Source organism: Lygodium microphyllum, chromosome 25 (assembly GCF_053477565.2).
Source record: "Lygodium microphyllum isolate KBCC chromosome 25, Lygodium_microphyllum_v1.1.10, whole genome shotgun sequence".
In the NCBI taxonomy this organism is placed as follows: Eukaryota; Viridiplantae; Streptophyta; class Polypodiopsida; order Schizaeales; family Lygodiaceae; genus Lygodium; species Lygodium microphyllum.
The window spans coordinates 40380678-40405849 of record NC_141159.1 but is presented as its reverse complement, the minus strand read 5'-3'; positions in this window follow the sequence as shown (position 1 = coordinate 40405849).

The window sequence follows — 25172 nt, the reverse complement described above, 5'->3', positions numbered from 1 at the left end:
TACTTGACCAAGACAATATGTCTGCATTCACTTCAGCTCCAGACTTCAGTTTTCAATGATACTCATTGAATGTTTCAAGCCTCCATACATCCAGCATGTATGTGACAGCTCTCATAGGTGATAGAGCTCTAGAAATGACCTGTATTGCATTAGTAGTATCTAATGCTTATTACTGACAGTACATGACAGTTTTCAGCAGTGAACAGTTCTCAGATCTGAATATTTTACTGAGAAAAATTTAGCTCAAGTACTTCACATCAAGTACATATAACTTCTTGACTTGTATTGTCTGCAATGCAATCTTCCCAGCCTATTAGGGAGCTTCAAGTGCTCTTCAGAATCAAAAACATTGATGTAAATCACTGTATTCAGCAGTGTACTCTCAGTTTCAGACCTGTATACCTGCATAACAGTCCATGCTTCTCATCACCCAAGCTTCCATTGACATATCAGACCTTCAAGGTCACACCCAGGGTCAGCATACACTGTTTAGAGCATGTAGAAGATGCATGATGCCTCATTTAGTAGCTGTAGGACATGGATCTGAACCAGGCGCAACAGCGCAGACTGGTTGGATGGACAGCACAGCTCACGTGTCTATTAACCAGGGCAATGAAGCACTCTAAGGTGCTCAATACATCCCTCTCAAGGCTACAAACAAGCATTTGACACTGCCATTGATCATTAAGCATACCACTATACACTTCATACCTTCCATTGTCCAATGGCTTCAGCCTGTTTGAAGAAGAATAACCTTTTCTCTGACTTCAGCTCCTGCAAGTCCAATTCCACACTCCCAGGCACCCAGTCTTCATCTATTCATGGCTCTGATACCATGTTTAAGTTCAAAGAGGTAGAGTGATGAAAGGCAGAGTGAAGCAACCAGCTTCCTCCCTCACACTATATTCAAACCACACTCCATAGTGAAAGATACAACCTACGGTCATAAGACCATTCACACCAAAGGCACCGACTTATTTAATGTATCTAACTACTATGGCTAGACTAGCTGTGTCCAGCTCATGTCGGTCAACACACCCAGAGCTTGATATTCTAACAATCTTCTTAGAATGAGTTAATGAGAGCCTCTTTTTAACTCAAGATGCTTGAATTTGAACTTAATCAATGACTTTAATTGATCAAGTCATTTATTGCAGACAATGACTTAGTAACGATATCAATAAATCACTTAATTAGATGGATGTATGCACTAAGCACAAGTTAAGTTATTAACAATAAGAATGTTTAGCTTTCTTGATGATTATAACTCTTCATGATATGGATCATTGGGTTTTACTAATAAGAGATTAAGACTAAATAAGCACTTGAAAAGTCAAATGCATGAAACTTCTTTGAGCTTTAACGATGAAACCACTGTACTTGGTATTTGAGCACTAATAATAAAAACTAGAGGGAATCTCATGCTATAATATTTTTAGAGAAAGTTTCAGAGAAGTTCAAATGGCAGCTCTTTATCATCAACATTCGGCCTTTTAGCATAGCAATGCATTAGTCATAGTGGCCTCGTTGTTTTAGTCATAATGGTCTTATAAGTTTGTTATTGCATCTCTTTTGATGACAAGCATAGCCCCATGATGTCTTTCATATAAATAGATACATATTCTTCGTATAAAATCAAGATCCTCTAAATCTGTCAATTACATTTGTGGTTGCAATAATGTTTAATCAAGAGGTCAACTTATATAAGCATCCATAGTGTATATCTGCTTAGAATGAGTTAATGAGAGTCTCTTTTTAACTCAAGATGCTCAAATTTGAACTTAATCAATGACTTTAACTGATCAAATCATTTATTTGTTTCAGATAATGACTTAATAACGATATCAATAAATCACTTAATTAGATGGATATATGCACTAAGCACAAGCTAAGTTATGAACAAGAAAAAACTTCACACAACAGAGCTCAAAGCTAAAGTTTAGCTTTCTTGACGATTACAATTTATAACTCTTCGTAATATGGATCATTGGGTTCTACCAATAAGAGATTAAGACTAAATAAGCACTTGAAAAATCAAATACATGAAACTTCATTGAGTTTTTATGATGAAGCCCCTGTGCCTACTATTGGAGCACTAATGATAAAGACTAGAGGGAATTTCATACTTTAACCTTTTTAGAGGAAGTGTTAGAGAAGATCAATCGATAGCTCTTTATCATCAACATTGGGACCTTTTAGCAAAGCAATGCATTACTTAGTCTCTATTTGTACTAGGCAAATGACTACATATAATACATTAAATGTGGCCACGCTAATGCAAACTCGTCCACTAATATTCTATTGTCATCCTTCCTCTCTCTTAGACCTAGTTCCTATACTCAAAACCTCAAAAACACTAGAATCTTAATACCTAAAAACCATTCTCTAATATGTTTATCTTTCACTTTGCTTTCCAAAATCTTGAATGTGCCATTAACTCCATCCAACTAGTTGAGCCTCTCTCTCTCTCTCTCTCTCTCTCTCTCTCTCTCTCTCTCTCTCTCTCTCTCTCTCTCTCTCTCTCTCTCTCTCTCTCTCTCTCTCTCTCTCTCTCTCTCTCTCTCTCTCTCTCTCTCTCTCTCTCTCTCTCTCTCTCTCTCTCTCTCTCTCTCTCTCTCTCTCTCTCTCTCTCTCTCTCTCTCTCTCTCTCAGGATCCTCCATGCAATACTAGTTTAGGCCGCTACACACCAAAAAAGGAACGTGCACTTTATAAGCTTTAACCAATCAAAACAGTTATTTAAGGGTTCAGTGTCCACAACCCTTTACACACTGGAGAGGACATAACCTATTGTCTACCTCCTAAATAGGTGAACTCCCCGTTTTAAAAGGTAAGAAGGATCGAAGCTTGCTTGGAAGTGAGCTATGGCGGAGAGCAAGAGTAAGAAGAGAGACACAAATGGAAACTCCAACAGTCACAATGTGTAACCAGACCTTCCTTTATTCAAACTGTCACTAAAATAATAAAGAATATAAGTGATGATGACGGATGCCCACCACCTGCAGTGTACAGTGGAGGGTGTTGTCAATGTAGTAATACACGGGCGGCTAGGCAGAGGCACCTTTAGCCCCAACAACCTCCCACTTGAAGGTGAATCTCTCCCAATGAGGAGTGAAAAGAAAAAGAAAAGACAGTACAATGTACATACGTACAACAGGATGAGGAAAAATGTCATCTCATCCAATGCCCATCAATCTCCTGAGAAAGGCAAAGTGCTTAGTAGTGAGGCTTTTGGTAAGCAGATCTGCAAGATTTTCGTTAGTGGATATCTTAACAAGGTAAATAGACTTGTCCTCCGTGACCCCACGTATGAAGTAATACCTCACCTCAATGTGTTTCATCTTCGCATGGAAGACGGCTTCTTGGCTAGTTGAATAGCACTCATAGAATCCGAATGCAGCGTAGGTATAGTATCAATCCCAAGGTCATGAACCAAACGGCCCAACCATATGGCCTCCTTGCAAGCTTCAATGGCCACAACATACTCGGTCTCAGGTAGAGAGATCCGTACACTTTTAAACCCTAGACATCCAAGAAACAACACCTCTAGCATAGGTAAAAACATAGCTAGAAGTGGACTTCCTACTATCTGCATGTCCTGCATAATCAGAGTCGATGTAGCCCACAACTCCTGTATCTTGGCTGCCATAGCAAATACACATATCTGTTGTACCCTTCAGGTATCTCATGATACCCTTTACAGCATCCCAATGCTTTTTGCCAGGCATAGCCATATAGCGTGCCACAACACCAACTGCAAAAGCAATATCTTGACAAGTGGCTATCATGGCATACATCAAACTACCCACGGTTGATGCATAAGGGATCTTGGCCATCTCGGCCTTGTGCTCATCCGTCTGTGGACAATCGGCCTGTGAAACCTTCACATAAGAAGATAATGGATAGCCAATAGGCTTTACGTCATGCATGCAGAAACGCTCAAGGACTTTATGAATGTACTCTCTCTGTGAGAGTCCCTCTGTGAGAGGTAGAGTAGTCCCTGATGCCTGTCGCGCTTAATGCGCATACCAAGAATATGTGAGAGGCATGTCCCAAATCCTTCATCTCAAAGCTCTTCTTCAGCTAAGATTTAAGAGCATCCAGCTCATCATGAGCTCTCCCTGCTATCAGCATATCATCCACATAAAGTACCAAAATAAGCAATGAGCTATCATGGGCTTTCTTCGTGTAAAGACACGGATCCATAGCACTTCTATTGTAGCCCTGTGACTGTATAAAGGCAAAAAACTTATGATACCACTCCCTAGGTATCTGCTTCAATCCATAAAGACTTTTCTTCAACTTGCACACTAGGTGCTTCCTGCCAGGTTCTGCAAAACCCTTAGGTTGTTCCATGTATATCTCATCATGCAAATCCCCATGCAAGAATGTAGTCTTGACATCCATCTGATACAAGTCCAAGTCAAGCTACGCAACTAAGGCCAAAACCAAGCGTAGGGTGGTCATCTTGACCAGGGAGAAAAGACTTCATTAAAGTCAACTCCATACTCTTGTTTAAAACCCTTAGCGATAAGTCTTGCCTAATAAGCTGGCTTGGGATTTCCAACTTGTACACCCATTTGCATAGCAAAGTCTTCTTGCTCTGAGGCAAGGCAACCAAATCCCAAGTCATATTCTTGTGCAAGGAGTCTATCTCAGACTGCATAGCCCTTTCCTAGGAGTGACTGTCATCCTTACGCATAGCCTCATCATAGGTGAGAGGCTCTCATGCATCTGTAACCAAGACATAATGTATCGAGGGCTCAAATCTATCAGGTGGACGTCTATCTCCAGTAGACCGGTCTCACAGCAGACTTTGCGGTCGGTCCAACACCCTGGCCATATATACCAACTGCTAATGCAGTGCAGGACCATGTGGCTCCTGAAATATAATCATGTGTATCTCTACCACCTTCTCAAGTTGCCTATGCATCTTGTCTTCATGGAAGACTACATCATGGTTGCGGATGACTTTCCGTGCTTGTGGATCCCAGAGACAGTAACCCATCTCACCTGCATCCCCATAGCCGAGGAAAATGCATTTGACACTCTTGGGATCCAACTTAGTACGCTTGTCTTTAGGCACGTGGCAGAATGCCTCACATCCAAAGACACGTAGATGTGCATAAGATAGAGGTTTCCGAGTCCATACCTCCTCTACAACCTCAAAATCCAAACCACTAGAAGGTGATCTATTTATGACATGCATAGCTGTACTGACTGCCTCAACCCAAAAGCTCTGTGGTAAGCCTGCATGGCTAAGCATACTGCGTACACACTCCTGGATGGTTCTATTCATCCACTCAGTCAAACCATTCTAGGGTGGGATATACGAGATGATTAATTGACACTTAATACCCCTCTCATCACATAGTTGCTCAAAAGCACGTGGCGCATATTCTCTCCCATTGTCAGTCGTCCTAAGGCATTTCAACCTATGCCTAGTTTGGTTTTCAAAAAATGCAAGCCATCTCTGAAATACAACCAAGACATCGGACTTAAGCTTAATGAAGTAAGCCCAGACTTTAAGTGAAAAATCGTCAATGAATATCACAAAATACTTTGCACCACACATAGACTGACAGGGCATGGGCCCACAGACATCCGAATGTACCAATGCCAAGGGCTCACTTATGCGTGTCCTACCAGACTTCTCACGTGTATTCCTAGTCTATCTGCCATAAAGACAATGCTCACATGAATCAAAACATGCGTAATCAAGGGACGGTAAGTACTGCAAATCAAAAAGCATTTTCATTCCCTTCAATGACATATGGCCCAAACGGGCATGCCAAAGAGATACATGTGGGATGGAACGCACTGACAAAGCATAGTCAACAGAGGACCCATCAACTACAAGAGGATAAAGGCTATTAGCTTTGGCACCTCTAGCAAGCACAAGTCTGCTATAGGTGATCTTCTAGGCAGAATCCCCAAATGAAACATGAAACCCAGCATCATCAAGCTACCCTGCAGACATAAGACTACGTGTAAACGCAGGTACATGATGTACATCCTGTAACAGAAAATTACTGTCAGTAGAGAACTGCAGTCGTACATCCCCAATGCCAACAATAGCAAATGATTTGTCATCACCCAAGCAAACTGAACCAGAGACAGTGTGGTAGGAGTGGAACCACTCATGGCATGGTGTAACATGAAATGAAGCACCATAATCCAAAAGCCAACACTGCGTATACATAGAGTGAACATCGATTAATGTCGTAGCATCACAAGAACTAGCTACAAGTATGTACTTATCGGAGTCATCAGTCTGTATGACATTTATCTCCTCAATTTTCACACTCGATTTCGCAAGCATAATGCTGCAATGAGAGGACTTTTACTGTACTTTGTCTTTCTCCTTCTCTTTGTGCTTCTCATTGCGCAACTCATAACACTATGGACGTATATGACCCTTGTTGCCGCAATGATGACATGTCACATTAGCATTTCTCCCACGAGACTTGCTACGTGACTTACCACGCAACTTAGACCTAGACTTCTGCGAGTCTCTGCCACGGCCATTCCCATGGTCATTCTTGCCATTACCATCTTTGCCTCTAACAGTCAAAGCATGCAACACACGAGAGGCATCCAAGTTCTTACGATTGATCTCCTCTTGCAGAAGAGCACTCTCTACATCAAGCAAGTTCAAAATAGTAACAGGAGCACATAAAGCAGTGCGAAATATATCCCATGACTCACTTAGAGTCCCAAGCAAAAACAATAGAGTAACCTCATCATTAAAGGTAATACCCTACAAAGTCAAGTTCTTGAGAATAGCATGGAACTGGCTCAAATAAGCAGACATTATCATATTCTCCTTCATGCGCAAGTCCATAAGCTGCTTTAGCCAATACATCTAACTTGCTGGACTTTTCTTGTCATAGAGGTTCTTAATTTTATCCCAAAGTTGCCAAGCACTTTGTGCTTCCTCAACCACATTGTAATGCACCTGTTCAGTGAGAGACAAGATAAGGGTGGACTTGCAGAACTCATCAAGCTCATCCCATTCATCATCAACCTTCTCGCCATGCATCCTTAGTGGCTTTATCTGCAATTTTTGCACCAATACTTGCCAAACTTGGCTCTTCCAATAGGCATAATTCGTATCATCAAGCTTAGTGATGTTGAAGATAGCACTGTCAGTGGAAGAAAAACCCATAATGCAATCTAAAACTGCTTATTGTTTTCTACTGTAAACAGCCAAAAATATCACCAAACCAAGGAAAAATGACCACGAACTGATAGCTAATGATACTGCCCACCAAGTGCCATAAAAAAGTACATAAAATCAGGATGATTCAGCATGAAAATTCCACATCAGTCCATACATAATTGCTTGCTGTAATAAATTACAGCCATGTATAATGAGAGCAAACTGTAAGCAAAATCAATGCACCAAGTCAACCACTGACTGTCAAAGCATAACCAACATTAAGTGGGCATAAATCAGCATTATGACAGTCATACGGACATCGAGCAAACACCCAAGCATGTCAAACGAATCCGTTAATAAGCCGACACACCCCCTGTGTAATAAGGCAAAGTGTACACAACACTGACAAGACCTGACACAAAGATATGTATGCTCAGGGAGTACCAAGCCCAAATCAGCCCAAGTACATGTATGCAAACCACGACATATCAACCATGCAACATCCAAGTGAAGAAAATCCCAGTCTTAAAAGACTCAAAGCTCAATAACATAAACCACTTGCTCAATGTCTGTCAAACATCCAACGATGCTCCCACTAGCACAAAAGCCGTATGGATCAAGCCAAGAAGCTCAAGGACATATGAGAGCACCAGTGACGAAAAATCCAAGACCAAACATCAATAAGACATCATGAGCATGTAGGCTCTGTAGCCTCCAATTAGACATCAACTGTATCCCAAATACAACTCTAACAAGCCAAGAAATATCCCGGACGCCATATGCAAGCCAAGACAAGGCACTAGTAGCAATCGGCTCCAAACAATGTAAGTAGCATATAGTAGTGGCATAGGCCAAGCATGTCAAGACCGGTCAGACATAGGTTACATACATGCCATATGTACATCCAAGACGGAGCATCAAATGCATTCCAAAACCGAGCTCAAGCTCAAATGAAGATCCGAAACCAAAGACAAGCTCGATGTCGTACCTCGAAATTCAATACTTCATTGCATATCCCAAAGACATAGCCCGAAACCAATAGCATAATCAAACTGGAGATAAAATAACCTATCAATCAAGGTAGCATAATTCCCAACCAACAACAGAGTGTCCGCATCCAAATCAAGACTCAATAGCTCTCAAATAGCATATCCGAGTATAAACCATGATGACCAAGCATCAATACATCTAACAGGACACCCGAATCAAGACTCAATAGCTCTCAAATAGCATATCCGAGCATAAACCATGATGACCAAGCATCAATACATCTAACAAGACACCCGAATGTCAACAAAGAGCATTATGCATAAGCCGTCCCTGATAAAACCTTGTTGCCTAAACAATGTATAACAATAAATCCCTGTATAAATCAAACTATGGGATTTCAATGAGGGATTTAGTGTCGCTGTTGCTAGAAGCATTTGCAACCATTTTTCAGCAATACACCAAAAATTCAATGCTACAATTTATGGAAGAAAAAATGAGTTGAATATTCAACTGATTTCAACTTAAATTTTCAACAAATAATAGCAAGATTCAATCCAAGTACATGTACAACAGTAGAATGAATGAGTTTCAGCAGTATGATTGCAATTTTAGCATACATAAATGCATACATCACTGCCAGGTAACTCCCACTTCAATAATATCACCAAAAATACATTTACAACAATCCTAGATCTACAAATGATCACTAAGACTGCTACAACATGAATAATCAATGATACATCAACTCAGTGGGAGTTATCCAACTTGTATACTGCAACATGTGTACTGCATACATATGTGCTCATATCAACTTCTAATACACAAAAAACCAAGAAATCAATGCAATTTCTCCAAAATTGCACAAGCGAGAGATATAAATGCTCAAATCACTCTGTTCTCAAACCAAGTCGCAAAGCATCTCAAAACATTAAGCAAACATCCCTAAAATATATAGGCATCAAATACCAAGCCTCGAGAGCATCACATAAGCTAAGAGCATGACATTTTCTTATTGTAAATCAACTCAAATCTATTGCAAAAAATGATGTGATCAAAATTTGACAGATCTGACATCGACATCGCATCCGAAACGTACCAAAACCCCAAGTTAAAACTCTTACCTTGCCTAAATCGGATTTCGAATGCCAAGCCAAGACAAGGCACTAGTAGCAATCGGCTCCAAACAATGTAAGTAGCATGTAGTAGTGGCATAGGCCAAGCATGTCAAGACCGGTCAGACATAGGTTACATACATGCCATATGTACATCCAAGACGGAGCATCAAATGCATTCCAAACCCGAGCTCAAGCTCAAATGAAGATCCGAAACCAAAGACAAGCTCGATGTCGTACCTCGAAATTCAATACTTCATTGCATATCCCAAAGACATAGCCCAAAACCAATAGCATAATCAAACTGGAGATAAAATAACCTATCAATCAAGGTAGCATAATTCCCAACCAACAACAAAGTGTCCGCATCCAAATCAAGACTCAATAGCTCTCAAATAGCATATCCGAGCATAAACCATGATGACCAAGCATCAATACATCTAACAGGACACCCGAATCAAGACTCAATAGCTCTCAAATAGCATATCCGAGCATAAACCATGATGACCAAGCATCAACACATCTAACAAGACACCCGAATGTCAACAAAGAGCATTATGCATAAGCCGTCCCTGATAAAACCTTGTTGCCCAAACAATGTATAACAATAAATCCCTGTATAAATCAAACTATGGGATTTCAATGAGGGATTTAGTGTCGCTGTTGCTAGAAGCATTTGCAACCATTTTTCAGCAATACACCAAAAATTCAATGCTACAATTTATGGAAGAAAAAATGAGTTGAATATTCAACTGATTTCAACTTAAATTTTCAGCAAATAATAGCAAGATTCAATCCAAGTACATGTACAACAGTAGAATGAATGAGTTTCAGCAGTATGATTGCAATTTTAGCATACATAAATGCATACATCACTGCCAAGTAACTCCCACTTCAATAATATCACCAAAAATACATTTGCAACAATCCTAGATCTACAAATGATCACTAAGACTGTTGCAACATGAATAATCAGTGATACATCAACTCAATGGGAGTTGTCCAACCTGTGTACTGCAACATGTGTATTGCATACATATGTGCTCGTATCAACTTCTAATACATAAAAAACCAAGAAATCAATGCAATTTCTCCAAAATTGCACAAGCGGGAGATATAAATGCTCAAATCACTCTGCTCTCAAACCAAGTCGCAAAGCATCTCAAAACATTAAGCAAACATCCCTAAAATATCTAGGCATCAAATACCAAGCCTCGAGAGCATCACATAAGCTAAGAGCATGACATTTTCTTATTGTAAATCAACTCAAATCTATTGCAAAAAATGATGTGATCAAAATTTGACAGATCTGACATCGACATCGCATCCGAAACGTACCAAAACCCCAAGTTAAAACTCTTACCTTGCCTAAATCGGATTTCGAATGCCCAAGATATGAGAAAAAATGAGATTTTTTAACCAAATTTTAAAACAAACGTTTTTAAAAAAAAACGTGAGCTGACTGTGAGGCCTAGTTGGTTATGCTAAGGATAAGGGAGCAAATGGAAACATACAAGGTGCCCAATGAAACCAAAGAACACTTGCGAAGAGCCTACGAGGACCAAGGAGTGACGAAAGATGAAATCTTACCTCGAAGGGAAGAAACCATGGTTGACATTGAAACTCCAAGCTCTAGGTCTTCAATTTGGACTGAAGTAAATATCAAGCCAAGCTCCATAATCAAACTCTAATCCAAAGCTCTGATACCAGTTGAAAGGTGAGAAAGATCGAAACTTACTTGGAAGTGAGCTATGACAGAAAGCAAGAGCAAGAAGAAAAAAAGACACAAATGAAAACTCCAACAGTCACAATGTATGACCGAGTCTTCTTTTATTTAAACTATCACTATAAAAAATAAAAAATAAAATAACAATAATGAACGCCCCCCCACCTATAATGTGCAATGGTGGATACTGTCAGTATAGTAATACACGGGTAGCTAAACAAAAACGCCTTTACCCCCAACACACCCACTTTTGGATGAGAAGTCTCCCTCGCCCACTTTGTAAAGTGACGAACAAAGACACACTTTTTGCATTTATAACCAATCAAAAGATTTATAAGTTTATTTTTTTATTTTTTTACAAACTATATCCATTTGATGTAAAGGTATGATGCCCATGTCCCTGCCCAGCTTCAAAAAGTGCATGTCCACACTCTAGGCAAGGATTGGCCGTACATTACTTGATATGTAACCAAGCTTGAAATCCAATTGTGGAGACCACAATCAATCAACCAAGGATCCTTTGAACAAAACACTGTTAAAAGTACAATTATCATAATTTTACCCATCAAAACACTTGAAATAGTTCAATCAATCATGTTTTTATCAAACAAGACACTAGTAAAAGTCCAATTGTCATGGTTTTACCCATCAAGAACCTAGATCAAATCCAACCAATAAGATCAATTGTTAAAATAACTAGACAACTTGATGCCTTTCATTTTATACTACAATGACTAACAATCTCACACGACACATTTTGTAGAATTTCCCTTTGAATCTTCCAATCACAACTTCAATCTTCTCCACTTAAAAGCAAGTGAAATTTTAAGTCTCCACATTCTAATAATACCCATAAAAAAGAAGTTCCCACCTCACACAACACATTTTGTAGTGTAGAATTTTCCATAGAATTTTCCAATCACACCTTCAATCTTCTCCACTTAAAAAAGCAACTCAAAATAAGTCTTCTCATTCTAATAATACTCATTAGAATAGAATTAGAAATAAGTTCCCACATCCCTCGCAAGTAAATAAAAAGCATTACTTGTTATAACTTTGAATATTTTCCACTTAAAATTCTAATGTTCCCATATATCATTTTGTAGTGTAGAATTTCCCAAACATGACTTCAAACTTTTACATTTCACGCAGTCCCTACATTTCAACAATAATCATAAGAAGCATCCACATACTTTTAAGTGCACAAAAAGTATTGAGCATCACAAGTTTAACCATTTCCACTTAAAATTTTAATTTTCCCATGTATCACACGTAACAAGTCTCCAAGTTCTAGTAAGAATTCTCCACATACTAGGAAGAGCATTAAAAACATTCTAGTAAGAATTCTCCACATACTAGGAAGAGCATTAAAAACATTACAAAGAAATATCCACATATTCACAAGTGAATAAAAAGCATTACTCATAGCTCACAAAAGTCCTCGCATTATAATAATACTCGTGAGATTTATAATAATACTCGTGTTAAGTTTCCACTTTCTCATAAGTGAGCATTGTGCTGTTTTTCTCATTTTCTTTGGGTGGGGGGCGGGACGACTCTCTGCAGGTTATGTCATGTACATCCATATAGGAAAAACACGTAGCAAACAGACGGTCATATTGCATGTACATCCAAACACCATCAGCGCACAGTAAACAGCAGTAAAAAGGAAATACAATAATCGTTGTTGCACGACAGAGTCGTGTAACATCCACATACCATCAACACAATAAACAGCAGTGAAAAGGAGAAACAACCATTGTTGCACGACAGTAGAGTAACTGTAACAACCAATGTTTCCGTTGTGGTTTGCATTGCGTGAAAGGCTGCCAGATTAGCCATCCGTATTTACAAAACTTTGGGGATTTCCGCCTTATAGCAAGCTCCAAGAGCTTATCGAGATTCAAATCCTGAAAAAGATCTACAGATCCACCATCATAAGGCAGCTACTCGCAGGTGTTTCAGAATTTTCGCAGTGCTCAAAGGCTTCATCGAGCCACCAGGCTCCTACACTGTAAACCTGCTGCACTTCATCATCATCAAGAGCGGACCAGTCTTCGTCCTCTCCACTCGTCTGTGGGGAAGAAGAGGGAACAGCCGCAGGCTCGCCACTACAGAGCTGCCTGGCAACATCGCCTGAGGCACTACTATCCAGGAGGCCAAGCTCGTCATCTGAGACCTCCAAAAGGTGCCTAATCCTTGCTTGCACTTCACTTTCTTTGCCGCTTGAAGGAGGTGGACTGGGGCTGCAATCTGTTGGTCTCTGTAACGGCTCGTTAGCAAAATCCTTTGCATCAGCTCCACCGTCACCTATGACCTTCTCGAGGCTAAGCATCATCTCAGCCAAAAGAAGCTCCTGGGAGCATGTGGACTCAGAGGATAAAGGAAGAGAAGCAGCATCATCTTGAGGAGTGCTCTCGAACTCACAAAGGGACTCGAGGAAAGATAGGTGGGAAGAGATGGCGGGGGAGAGAGGGACGCTGCCCCGTTTTCGAAGCGGGAGGCAATCGACGTCCTGCGCATCATGCCGAAAACGTTTAGAGCCTTGAAGAGGAGGAGAAGCGTCCGCCACGGCCGGAGGCGTACGGCAGCACTCATCCTCCTGCGCATCATGCCAAAGGCGTTTGGAGCACTGAGGAGGAGGAGGAGGAGAAGCCAGCGTCACGGCACGAGAAGCGTCCGCCATAGCCAGAGGTGCAAGGCAGCAGGAGCCTTTAAATAAGGCTAGGATGCTTAGGAAAGGAATGCGCGCCTTCACGCGAAGCTTTGCGCAGCCTTAAGCATCCGCTAGAGTCAGAGGTGACAAGCGGCAGAAGAGTACGGGAAGTAAAACTACAGAGAAGTGCAAGACAGGGATGTTCACAGTGAAGGAGTGGGAGCCGTCAAGCGAAACTTCGCGCGGACTTAGGCATCCGCCATAGCCAGAAGTGCAAGGTGGGTGAGTCGGAAGGCAGGGATTGTTATAATAATCAGGAAATACGTGATACTGCGAGGGGTAGCGGGGTCGCAGGCCTTGCTTCTTTATATAAGAACGATCCTTAGGGTCGGAGCCTGAGATCGACTTTTGTCCTCCAAATATAAATGATGGTCGAGGCAGCCTCTGACAGTCCACCTCTCAGGCTCTTTTCCGAAATGACAAATCCTTAAAGCATTACATAATTTTTTAATATTTTCTCGTGAGTCGTGACAGGGGGAAATTGCATTTTTTACAACAGGGTTGTGAGCTTGTGAGTCGTGACCCTGTCCATACACAATTACACATGTGAAATGAAAACGGAATCCCCCCGGAGCGCAGTCCAAAAGATATTTCAGCTACTTTATGGGTACTTTCGTTTGACCATAAATTAAAAAACAATAATAAAGGAATGCCACGATTTTGGACTAGTGCGCCCTGCGCCCTCAGAGGCTCAGACATGCCAGCCATGCCACATGGCATCGGTCCATGGCCAACCCAGGAACCGCCAACCTGCCCTAGGGTCTAGAAACCGCCGTTTTCACGGATATGGCGGTTTTGGTCTTTTTCAAATGCCATCTGGGGCCCACTTTCTTCTTTCAAATGAACCTAGTAATATGGCGTAAATAATAAGGCGCCAGGGCGTCTCAAAAGCCATATAAATTTAATGATGACAAGTGTACGAACCAAAATACTCTCACAAAATGCACCATTATCTTTAAGGCAGGAAAATAACAAATTAAAAGGCTTCAATCTCTTCATATAACTTATCTGTAACCGGTGACATTAGAATTCCAGTCGGTACAAATATACTAAAATGTCAATTTTTTGTAAGCACTCCAAGACGTTTCTCCACCATTGAAATGGTTCCCAACCAATTCCCCAACAACCACTTCGAGAATTGGTTGGCAGCCCATAGAGACATATTTGCACATGCGATTGAAAATGAGGCAATAAAATTGCTAGGCAACAAACCTCTATGAACAATGGCTTCATGCCCATGGACGAGAGAGGTTTCAAGTTCATAACCTGATTGCAAACTCGAGCAAATGTGAACCATGGGATCGAGAGAGAGTTCCCAACCTAGTTAAGAATCTCGGTCTCATGGAAGCTGGTCCATAGCATCCCCAAAAAGTGACAAATTGCACTGCATGTACCGAGGGGGTGGGCGAGGTGGGGAGAGAGAAAGAGAGAGAGAGAGAGAGAGAGAGAGAGAGAGAGATGGATAACATGTAACTAGGTAATATAATTAACATTAATATATACAATTACAATATATTTTAATGTTAATATGTATAATATATGTATTAGATCAATATATTATTATTATTATTATTTAAAAACACACATATACGCACATTTTATTATGATATTTAAAATTAATATTTGTCGTATATATCAATAGACCATATGTTAATAGATTGATATTAATGTTAATATTATATATATTCATAATAATATGAGATATTATTAAAACTATATAATATGAGATATAATATTATGTATTATATTTTATTATTACATGTTATGTATATCATTATATATATTAATAATGTTAAAGTTATATATTAATGTATCTACAACGTTTAACATCAGGAAAGCAAGCAAGGGTCCTTGGGTTCATGCAAATATGTTTAATCGTTCTTAGCAATATGCTAATCACAATGGTATGGTAACAAGGTAATTGTTCCTTGAAAAATTACCCTAGTAGACTTAAGTTAAGTAGCCTACTTTTAGGATAGAATACTAATAATAAAAGGGCAATGCTAGTAGGCATGCTTGTGTACCTTTGTTAGTTCTTCCTACTGCTAACAAGGCTACTGGAGGATTCACAAAACCTAACTCCCCCTATCCCCCTTCATGCAATTGGAAAATAGAAGTGTTACCTCACGCCGCCGCCCCCCCCCCCCCCCAACACACACACACACATGCAAAGAGACATGCATATAAAAGCACAAAAAAACTCACCCTAGGTATAGCTCAGCTACCTTTCCTATAGTTTTTGGCATGCTATGCAATGTGTTTGTTAAGAGTGTTAAGGCTTTGATTAACATTTCACGAAAATATAACTACATTCATTGGAGCTTTCTCAATATTAGATATCCTCCTTCAAGATTTAAAGTTTCTTTTTCGTCTTCTTTTAATTCATTGACTCTAAATATCAAGTTTTTTTTAACACTTTCAACACTAATTTTGAACACATTATCTATCATCTTTTCACAATAAGTGAAGTTTTGTGGAAAACCTAAAAAATATCTCTCTAGTCACCTTCTTCATGTTTACCTATTACTTTGTCATGTGTTCATATTAATAGGAAGTAAGAAATGCAAAATGGACAAGTCACATGCTTTTGCTATTTAGCAAAAATTTCACAAATGCACCAATACTTGCCCATTATTTTAGACATTTTATGGACAATTATTTGTATGACAAATCATTACTAAGAGGAGAGAGAGAGAGAGAGAGATTATGCAAGCAAGGCACTCATTATTAAGGTCATAAAAATTTGGCATGACAATGTGTAATCAACAAACTTAACTTATTCAACAATTACTCAAGATGGCACTTCTAGTCAATATACAATCCATGATAATCTACATAATTCACATGTATATTGATGTATGCACACACACTTAGATTATGCATATGTTTGTGCATGTACGTGTGCACACGGGTGTCTGTGTGTGTCTATGCTTGTGTGTTACAACAAAGCAATAAAAATTGAAGTGTAAAGTGACATGATCTCACAAACATCTTGGAAGCATATAGCTTAGAAAGAAAGGGGAACAACATTAATAGCAAATTGTTGTGTCATTCATAGGTTAATTTTGAAGCAAAAAAACTTGAAAGAGAGAGGGATCGTCTAATACAAAACCAAATAGGTACATTGTTACTAAGAACTAAGCAAGCTAAACAAAAACTTGGAAGAGAAAGGAATCACCTAATGCCTACAAAACTAAACATGTAGATTGTTAGTGAGATTTGAGACTAATCATACTTTGGACGTAATGCTAGGAGGCATATTCCACGGTGGATTCCATGAGTTTTTATTCCACGGTGGATATCGTGAGGTTTTTCTATGGATTCTGTAAAACTATATTTATTTTTAGGGGCTCGTACACAAGGTAGATTCCTTGTGCGAGAAGTTGATGGGGCACACCTGTCCTTTTCGGGCGTCATGTTAATTTAATGTATACGTGGGTGACTCCATAGCGGGTGATTCCGCAAAATACGTATTTAAATTAATGAACATTTATGAGTTTAGAGTGCACTCGTATTAAATTAAGGTTAGGACAGAGTTCCAACCTATTTATTTATTTTGTAGCTGAAGACTTCTAGGTATTCACTTTTGTCTATTTAAATTTATTATTTTCTAACAATTGTGAATGCTTTAGTTGATATGTAGAGTAGGCGAGGGTGGTGTTGGGAAGCACTGGCGATAGGGTGTATTCAAATTACCTAGAAGAAATTATCATTTTTGATGGGCGCACCTCTTATAATTAAAGGCGTGGTGCTAATATTTATTTAGGCGCGCTTATTTATTGAACGCTTAACAAATATTTATTATTTTGTATGCGCATGGGCGCACGATTTAAATATTTCTTTATGGGACATTGTATTTGGGCACAACGCGACTTCTGGGCCACCTAACCACTTTATTCTTTACTTGGACAAAAGCAAACACAAAAGCTAAAGTATGCTTATTGTAAAATTGGGCTATTTTTTAGCTTTGAGATGAATAAATTTATAAATACATGCCTTGGCATGGGGGAAAATTGTACCCAATTTGTCTCTTATCTTCATGTAGTGCAAGTCTATCTTCTTACTTTTTGAGCTTAAGTAGAGTTCTTTTATTCTTGGGAACCTTTCAGCGCTCGCTATGTACGCATACAAAATCCAATTTGCACACCAGGAGGTGTTAATGATAGTTTTTGGTTGTTATCCTTCTCACTCTTACAAGAAAGTATTACCTTGCTTTGTTGCAATCAAGCGATGGATCAAAGCCCTCTATAGATGTAATGATTGCAATAAAGGGCATGCATGTATCATAGTAAGGGAAGATGTTTTGTGTGTGTGTGCGTGTTACAACAAAGTAATGGCAATACAAGACAAAATCTAAAATGCTAATATGTATTGCAACATTGATTGCTAAGAGGTTTCTCATAAATAGCTATGTTTGCATAACACCAAGCATTATAAGGGATATACTAGCAAGCCCACGTAGGTGGCTAGTGTGATATACAAACTTAATTGAAACTAGAGTTGAAAGAACCTGGTAACCAAATATGTAGAGGTTGCACATTGTGTGTGTGTGTGTGTGTGTGTGTGTGTGTGTGAGTGAGTGAGATTTGTAATGCCAACTTGAGTCATTATTTTGTCCATGTCTTTGTGTATCATAAAAAAACTAGTGTATAACAATTTAATGGCCATTGTTTTGAAAGTATAGCTCACTAATAAGGAAGCTTATAAGGGAAGTTACCCATTTAGAGAAAATAAATATTGCATACACAGTCATTTACACACATATTAGTAAATAAATGGGATTTGAACTAATGCAATGATCCTAAGATACAAGGATAAGCATAGTAGTAAAAGCAAAGATGGTAGAGAGAGTTACCCATATGGTTTAAGTGACCATGGTGTGTGCACAAGTGGTTTTAGAGTGATGTATGTTTGAGGAGTTATTTGTAGTGCTCTATGCAAAATCTTGTCTATAGCTTAATGCTATTTAAAAAGTTTGTCTACTATGCATTCAAAAAGATGGTAGAGAGAGTTAGCCATATGGTTTATGTGACCATGGTGTGTGTACAAATGTTTTAAGAATGATGTATGTTAAAGAGTTATTTGTAGTGTTATATGCTAAATATTGTCTATAGCTTAGTGTTTTATTGAAGGCAATGTTGAAATCAACTCCAACTATGCATTCTTGTTGTTATGGTATAATGTATTGTTTTGCAATGTTTTGCTTAACATTGTGATCACAACGATGTGCTTTGTGTGTATGTATAAACATTACTTGTGTGCTTTTACTTTTTGTTTGATATTTAGTATCTTTATATTGTTTACTAAATATAGTTTGTTCCTATTATTTGACTAGAGTGATATTTTGTGGCCTTCTATGTGATTTATGCAATTCAAGTATAGTATATTATGACTTTTTAAGTGATTCTAGAAGGCTTAGCATCAAGTTGTGTCAATATTTCTATTTTATGAAACTATTGAAATGTTTATGTAAGGATTGTGGTCCTATTGTTTTGTTGTTTTCATGTTGGACTTGATTGTTGCTAACTAAGATCTATTTTGATCATTAATCTACCAATGGATCATATGTGACAATTTTTAGAAACATTTGTTAAGTGAGGTTTATTTATAAGAGCCCTATCAATTATGTGTAAAAATATCCGTGTATCCCTATCTTTGTTTGGTTGAATAGAACTTTGCAACTAGTTGGAAAGGAGATTGTGTTCTTTTAAGGGTCCTTGTCTTTGCCTATTTGGATTTCTTATTATGATTGTTGTAATACACGCCAACCACTATTGACTAGTCCATCAAATACATCAATATCTCCCACTAATACTTCAATCAATATGTTTTGTTGGTCTTCTTCGTAAGACTAAGCTTGGTGGTATTATGAAGTTGTCATATTACCTTAGAGCTCAAAATAAAAATTCCAATCAAATATAAGAGAATTTTAATTTGTAATAATTTCAATTTCAAGTGTTTAAGTTGTGGAACCGTCCATGATCCCTCTTTCTCTCATCATAAGTATCTCTCTTTTCTCTTTCTTATTGAAAAATGCGTGTGTGTGTGTGTGTGTGTGCGCGTGCGTGTGTGCGTGCATGCACACACGTGCTTAAAGTAGGCTATAAAGGCTTTTTGCTTGCTCAAAAAATCACAAGCTTACAAGGGTAGTGTTATTTAGTGGATGCCCTCTACACATGTACATTTTTGAGAGATAAACATACACTTTGAATAGTGATAATATTTGAATTGTTGTATACAAAGAATGGTTGTAGAATTGCTAGATCTAAGGTGAGGAAGTCCCTTGATGACCCCGTGATGTACTTTATAGTCTAATTCTCATAGTAAAGGCTTAGTTACTATTGCAAAAACCATGGTAGTTGGGGGAAACCTTGTTTCATTGATCTTCTAAGGGTAAAAGGATCAACCATTTTCATGCACATGAATTGTAGTATTGGTGAATAGGGTCTCTAGTAGAGCTAACACCACACATTTCAAAGTAAATAAAACAACCTTCCAACTGGGGTTTGATCATATGCTTTGTCAAAGGCTATCTTTATATGAGAAAAAGTGGAGCCTTAGCCTGGGTTCCTTGTTGGGAGTAGGGATTTTCTTAAATAGAAATTGATATAGCTAAGAGAGAACATCTCTAGCAAAATTGAACAAGTTTTTTGCTACCTCCTTATGTTTAATAGGAGGCTAGTAGCCCTAAAGATGGTTGACACCAAGCATTATGTTCATTGTAGCAAACTTTGGATTCAATAAAACCACATGGATGGCCACCATCAAGAGGATATTTGAGGCCTTCATCTAGCTCTCACTAGAGAAACAACTCTGGCACTCAATCTCTTAGGAGTTGATCAATTAACATGCAGCATGGCACTCAAGGGCATGTTGAAAGTGAAGGAGAGGGAGAGTGAGAGTCCATGTGAGGGGGGTGAGGGACTTTCTCCTTATCCATCTCCTTGTAGAGAGAAGGGGAGTTGGAACATGAAGGTGGTTACAAGTATGTGAAGAAATGACTCTTGGAGCATTGCATGGATTGTAGCGTGTTCAATGAGCCTTGGAGTTTTGGACTACAACAAAAAAGCTAAGACGATATGCTCACTACATCTCAATCCCAATTTCACATTTGTTTCAAGGTTGGAAGGGTGAGTGCATGATCGGTTTGAGAGGAGCACGAGATGGCTAGGTGAGAGACGACCGACCAACATGGTTGAGACTCTTGGAACAATAAGAGTCCATTTGATGTCCCAGTTGTTACGTGTATAGCCCAATATTTTGGTTTCACTACCAAAAAAAAGGATAGTTCAACCACTAAGGTCCTCACATTCTTATCATGGTGATGCACTTGAGAAGCAGTTGTGTAATTCCAATCCCTAAGAGGGAAGGAAATTTCTAGCCTTGAGAAACCCATTGAAGATCAATCATTGACGCTATTCAAATTCATTATCTTATTGACCAAGTCATAGCTCTAGTGAACCAAGAGATATCAGATCCCTATTCTAGCATTCTATCTATTGAGTTGGCCTTTCTAAGAATGTTGGTGAAATGAATGCAAGGATGACATTGACACCCTTATAGACCTCAGTCAATGCAGACTTTCTGATCACACTAATCTACTCATTGTATGAGTTAACATGATTCAAACCTTACTTACTAGAATGGGACATTCAGACATGCTCTCACAAAAGAAACCATAGGATCTTCTAAAATGGTCCATTACTTATAAGAAAAGAGACCAAGTTGTTGTGATGCAAGGTGCTAATGGATAGAGAGACTCAAATGACCCAATAAAAGGCCCAATCAAAATGAAAAAAGGGAAGCTTGTTGAGAAAGTAGAGTCTCCAAGACCTGTCTTTATAGTTGAAGATTTGGCCAATGAATATGAGGAAGCAATCATCTGGTAGGTCAAAGAGTACCATGATATGCTTTCTTATTAGAACTACACAGATCTTAAGGGAGTGCCACCACATGTACTCACCCATATAATCCCTTTATGGCTGGATACAAAACCAGTTAAGCAGATGCCTTATCCTATGGATCCTTGCTATGCACATCACATAAAAGAAGAGCTTGTTAGAATGATGGGATGTACGCATATGAACATGTACTTACACAATATATAGGAAGACAATATCTAGATATTTAGGAGAACTAGATAAGATAGATCTAGAACATGTGGAGGATACTTCAAGAGAACCTACCATATCCACAACTTTCTTGTATATAAATGTGTACTCTCAAATATTACAACAGAAGTGTGCGAACAAGTGTGTGATTCATTCTCCATCTCATTGTCTCATTGTGTCTCCCTCTTTCACTCACCATCAATTTGACTACATGGTATTAGAGCTCAGCAAGCTCTTGATGGCCTAGCATCCTCCATCATTTGCAACCTTAGAGCTGGCCCTAGGTTAATAGGTTATTGCATGCATCTTAGAACTCACCTAATCTAACTATTGCATTCCCTAGTTTAGTGCACTCATGATAGGCTTCTCGTTGAACAAGTACTAGTCCACTTCTTGGTTTTCTCACTCATTGAGTTTCCATCACATTATCGAGATGTTTCTTCTCATCACAAAAGTTATGTCTACATCAAGAACTTCAAGAGGGATTCTCTATCAAGTAATGATGAAGTCTCTACAACAACAAGAAGGTGCTCTTCATTGAGAGATTCATGACAAACTCTACATCTCAAGAAGGCTTACTTCAAAGAGTATTTCTAGATCAACTTTGAATATTTCATATCTATCTTTGAGCACAAAGTAGTAATATTCATTGTTGCTTCATAAGACAAACTTCACTAGGAAAATGTCTACACAAACATTGAAGTATATTATTGAGTTGGTAATATCATCATATGTAGCTACTATCTCTTCAATCTTGGTCAGATCTACTATATTTGAGTAAGCATATCCTTGTCATCTATTTATCAAGTAGAAGTAGGATTTGAACCCACCTTAAGGCCCACAAATCTCATCCTCATCCTTATCTTATCTCCTCTCCACCTAATCTCACCTACTCTTATCCTCTTCATCTTTCTTCTTGCCTGCCATATCATCCTCATCTTATCCTCTTTCTTTTTTATTTTTTAGCTACCACGTTCATTATGAGATAGAGAGGTTGAAAAGTCTCTAATATTCCTCACTATCATCATTATCTCAAGAGCAACATACCCATCATCATTATTAGCATGACTCCTTTTGCTCATCACGGTGACCATTGGCAGCACATTACTATCAATACTATGCGAGCTTCACATAATCTTCATCAGTGCTAGCTCATATTCTAGGTGGATAGACATCATCATTAACAAAACTCAACCATTTTTTCTACTTGTAATAGTGTAATAAAAAGTAGCCATTACTTGAGATTGAACAGTCCAGCCAACTTAGTGATCAAACAATGGTCATCATTCCACCTGGCATCACACACACAATGATCGAAGTTCTCATCCCATGTCAGCCACTAGCTAGCTCAGTAAAAGTTTTTAGCTCCAGGTGGCAAATTAGTTAGCATATCAAGCAGTGTAAAACCCATAGTTTATTGGTGCCATCACAAGCAACTCCAGTCCAGTGGCATCATAGGCCCACTCAAGCTTAACATCGATAGGCTATTGTGCTCCATGCTTCATGACCTGAAGAATACACAACTGCATTGAAGCATAAAATCCAAGGTAACCACTTTTTTAGTGACTTCTACTTGGCTTGGCATCATCAATGTGCAACATCTGGTGGTCATCTCCACTCATTAAATCTGTCCACGTGCAATAATTCAAAGTTCAGTAAATCAAGTAGTGTGCACTAACAAGCTTGATTGCAAGCTTCATGGATCAATGGCTATCTTAATGCCACAACATTAGCATCGCCGTCACTTAGTGGCATTTATTGTCATCCTTAACACTCAAGGCACAATCAACGCTCCAGTTGCGATAGTCCATATCATTTCATCATGACAATAGTAATGCAAATGGTGGTAGTTTCAATTGCAAATACACATAGTCGCACTCTAGTGCAATCATGGGTGCAATTATTTAGTGCTTTCATGTGCAATAAGTGCACTCCATGTCAACTTATTAGTTGATCTCAGTGTGATCCTCACAATCACATGCCCACATTCACACCAAAGCCCTCCATCATTTGGCTAATCTGAAAGCAAATCTTGTTCTAACCATTGCTAGTCATTCCTCTTTTGTTGGGTATATAGAATAAGGATAGCAACAACTACGTTAAATCTCTCTTTGGTAGCATAGGTTAAAGCACCATCTTCAACCTATGCAGCATGGGACCTACTATCCATTAAAGCCATCTATAACCACATCTTATCACCTCAAGGTATTTTCTCTTACCCACATATTTTTACATTCCTTCTCACCTAAGTCTAAGGTTTTCAAGTTTCCATTAATCTCATTTATTCCCACCTTCCTTTTGGAGCCTTATCCACATCATAGCATTGTCTCTTATCTTATACTTTTGCTAGATAACATCATGCAACACATATGTTCCATCCTTGTGTCCTCAGTAAGTCCAATATTCACTCTTTCTTGACAACTAATGGATTATCTATCATATCTCAATTGGAACAACAATTTGAAGGGGATTCCCTTCATACTCTACATCTTGAGGCCCAAAAAGGAATTGTTTGTAGCCTCTTTATTAAAATGCCTTCTTTAAGATATTTGGATGGTACTTTAGTGGAAAAAAGATGTCAAAACCTCATCACTCCCTCCATTGACAAAGTGGATGCTCCTACCATTTCTTATCAACTCTTATTGGATATTTCTACCAACCTTCAAGGGCACTCCCTCATCATGTACATTGCTTTCACTTCCCTTAGATCTCTGAGTACTATCCTATTTCCTTAAATTTTTTACTCCACATCTACTCACTATCTAAAATCCATGTTAATCTCAAGATCATATCTTAGTCCCTATCTTACACACTCTCTATGTACTCACTATCCTCATCTTCTTATGGTCACACACACACTTCAACTGTGTGCCATAATCTCTCGACCAAATGCAATGACACATACTCTTGGCTTCCTCCCACATATTCAAGACTCTCATAATAATTCCAAGTTCACATCAAAATCCTAGATCCTTGAGTTCCTCATTATCACATGACTACTTCTCAATGTGCAATCCTAAATCTTGAATAAAGTACAAAAAAACACATAAGCACATTTGCACAAACTACTTTCTATGGATAAAAGAGCACACTAACACTAAGTATGTTATTACTAAAGATAATATGTACAACTCTTGGAATCCTATAAAAATAACATGCTTGGAATTTATTATCAATCACTTGCTATTTTATACTTTCGTACTCTTGAGAAACCTTTCAAAACATCAAGTCACAAGCACATTATCAATCTCTCTCTTGCTATGGTATCTAGTCACATTGGGATCATATCTCCATCTACAAACATGCTATCTCATTCTTTTCTCTCACCATTGTTTCACTCCACCATTATCAAGTTT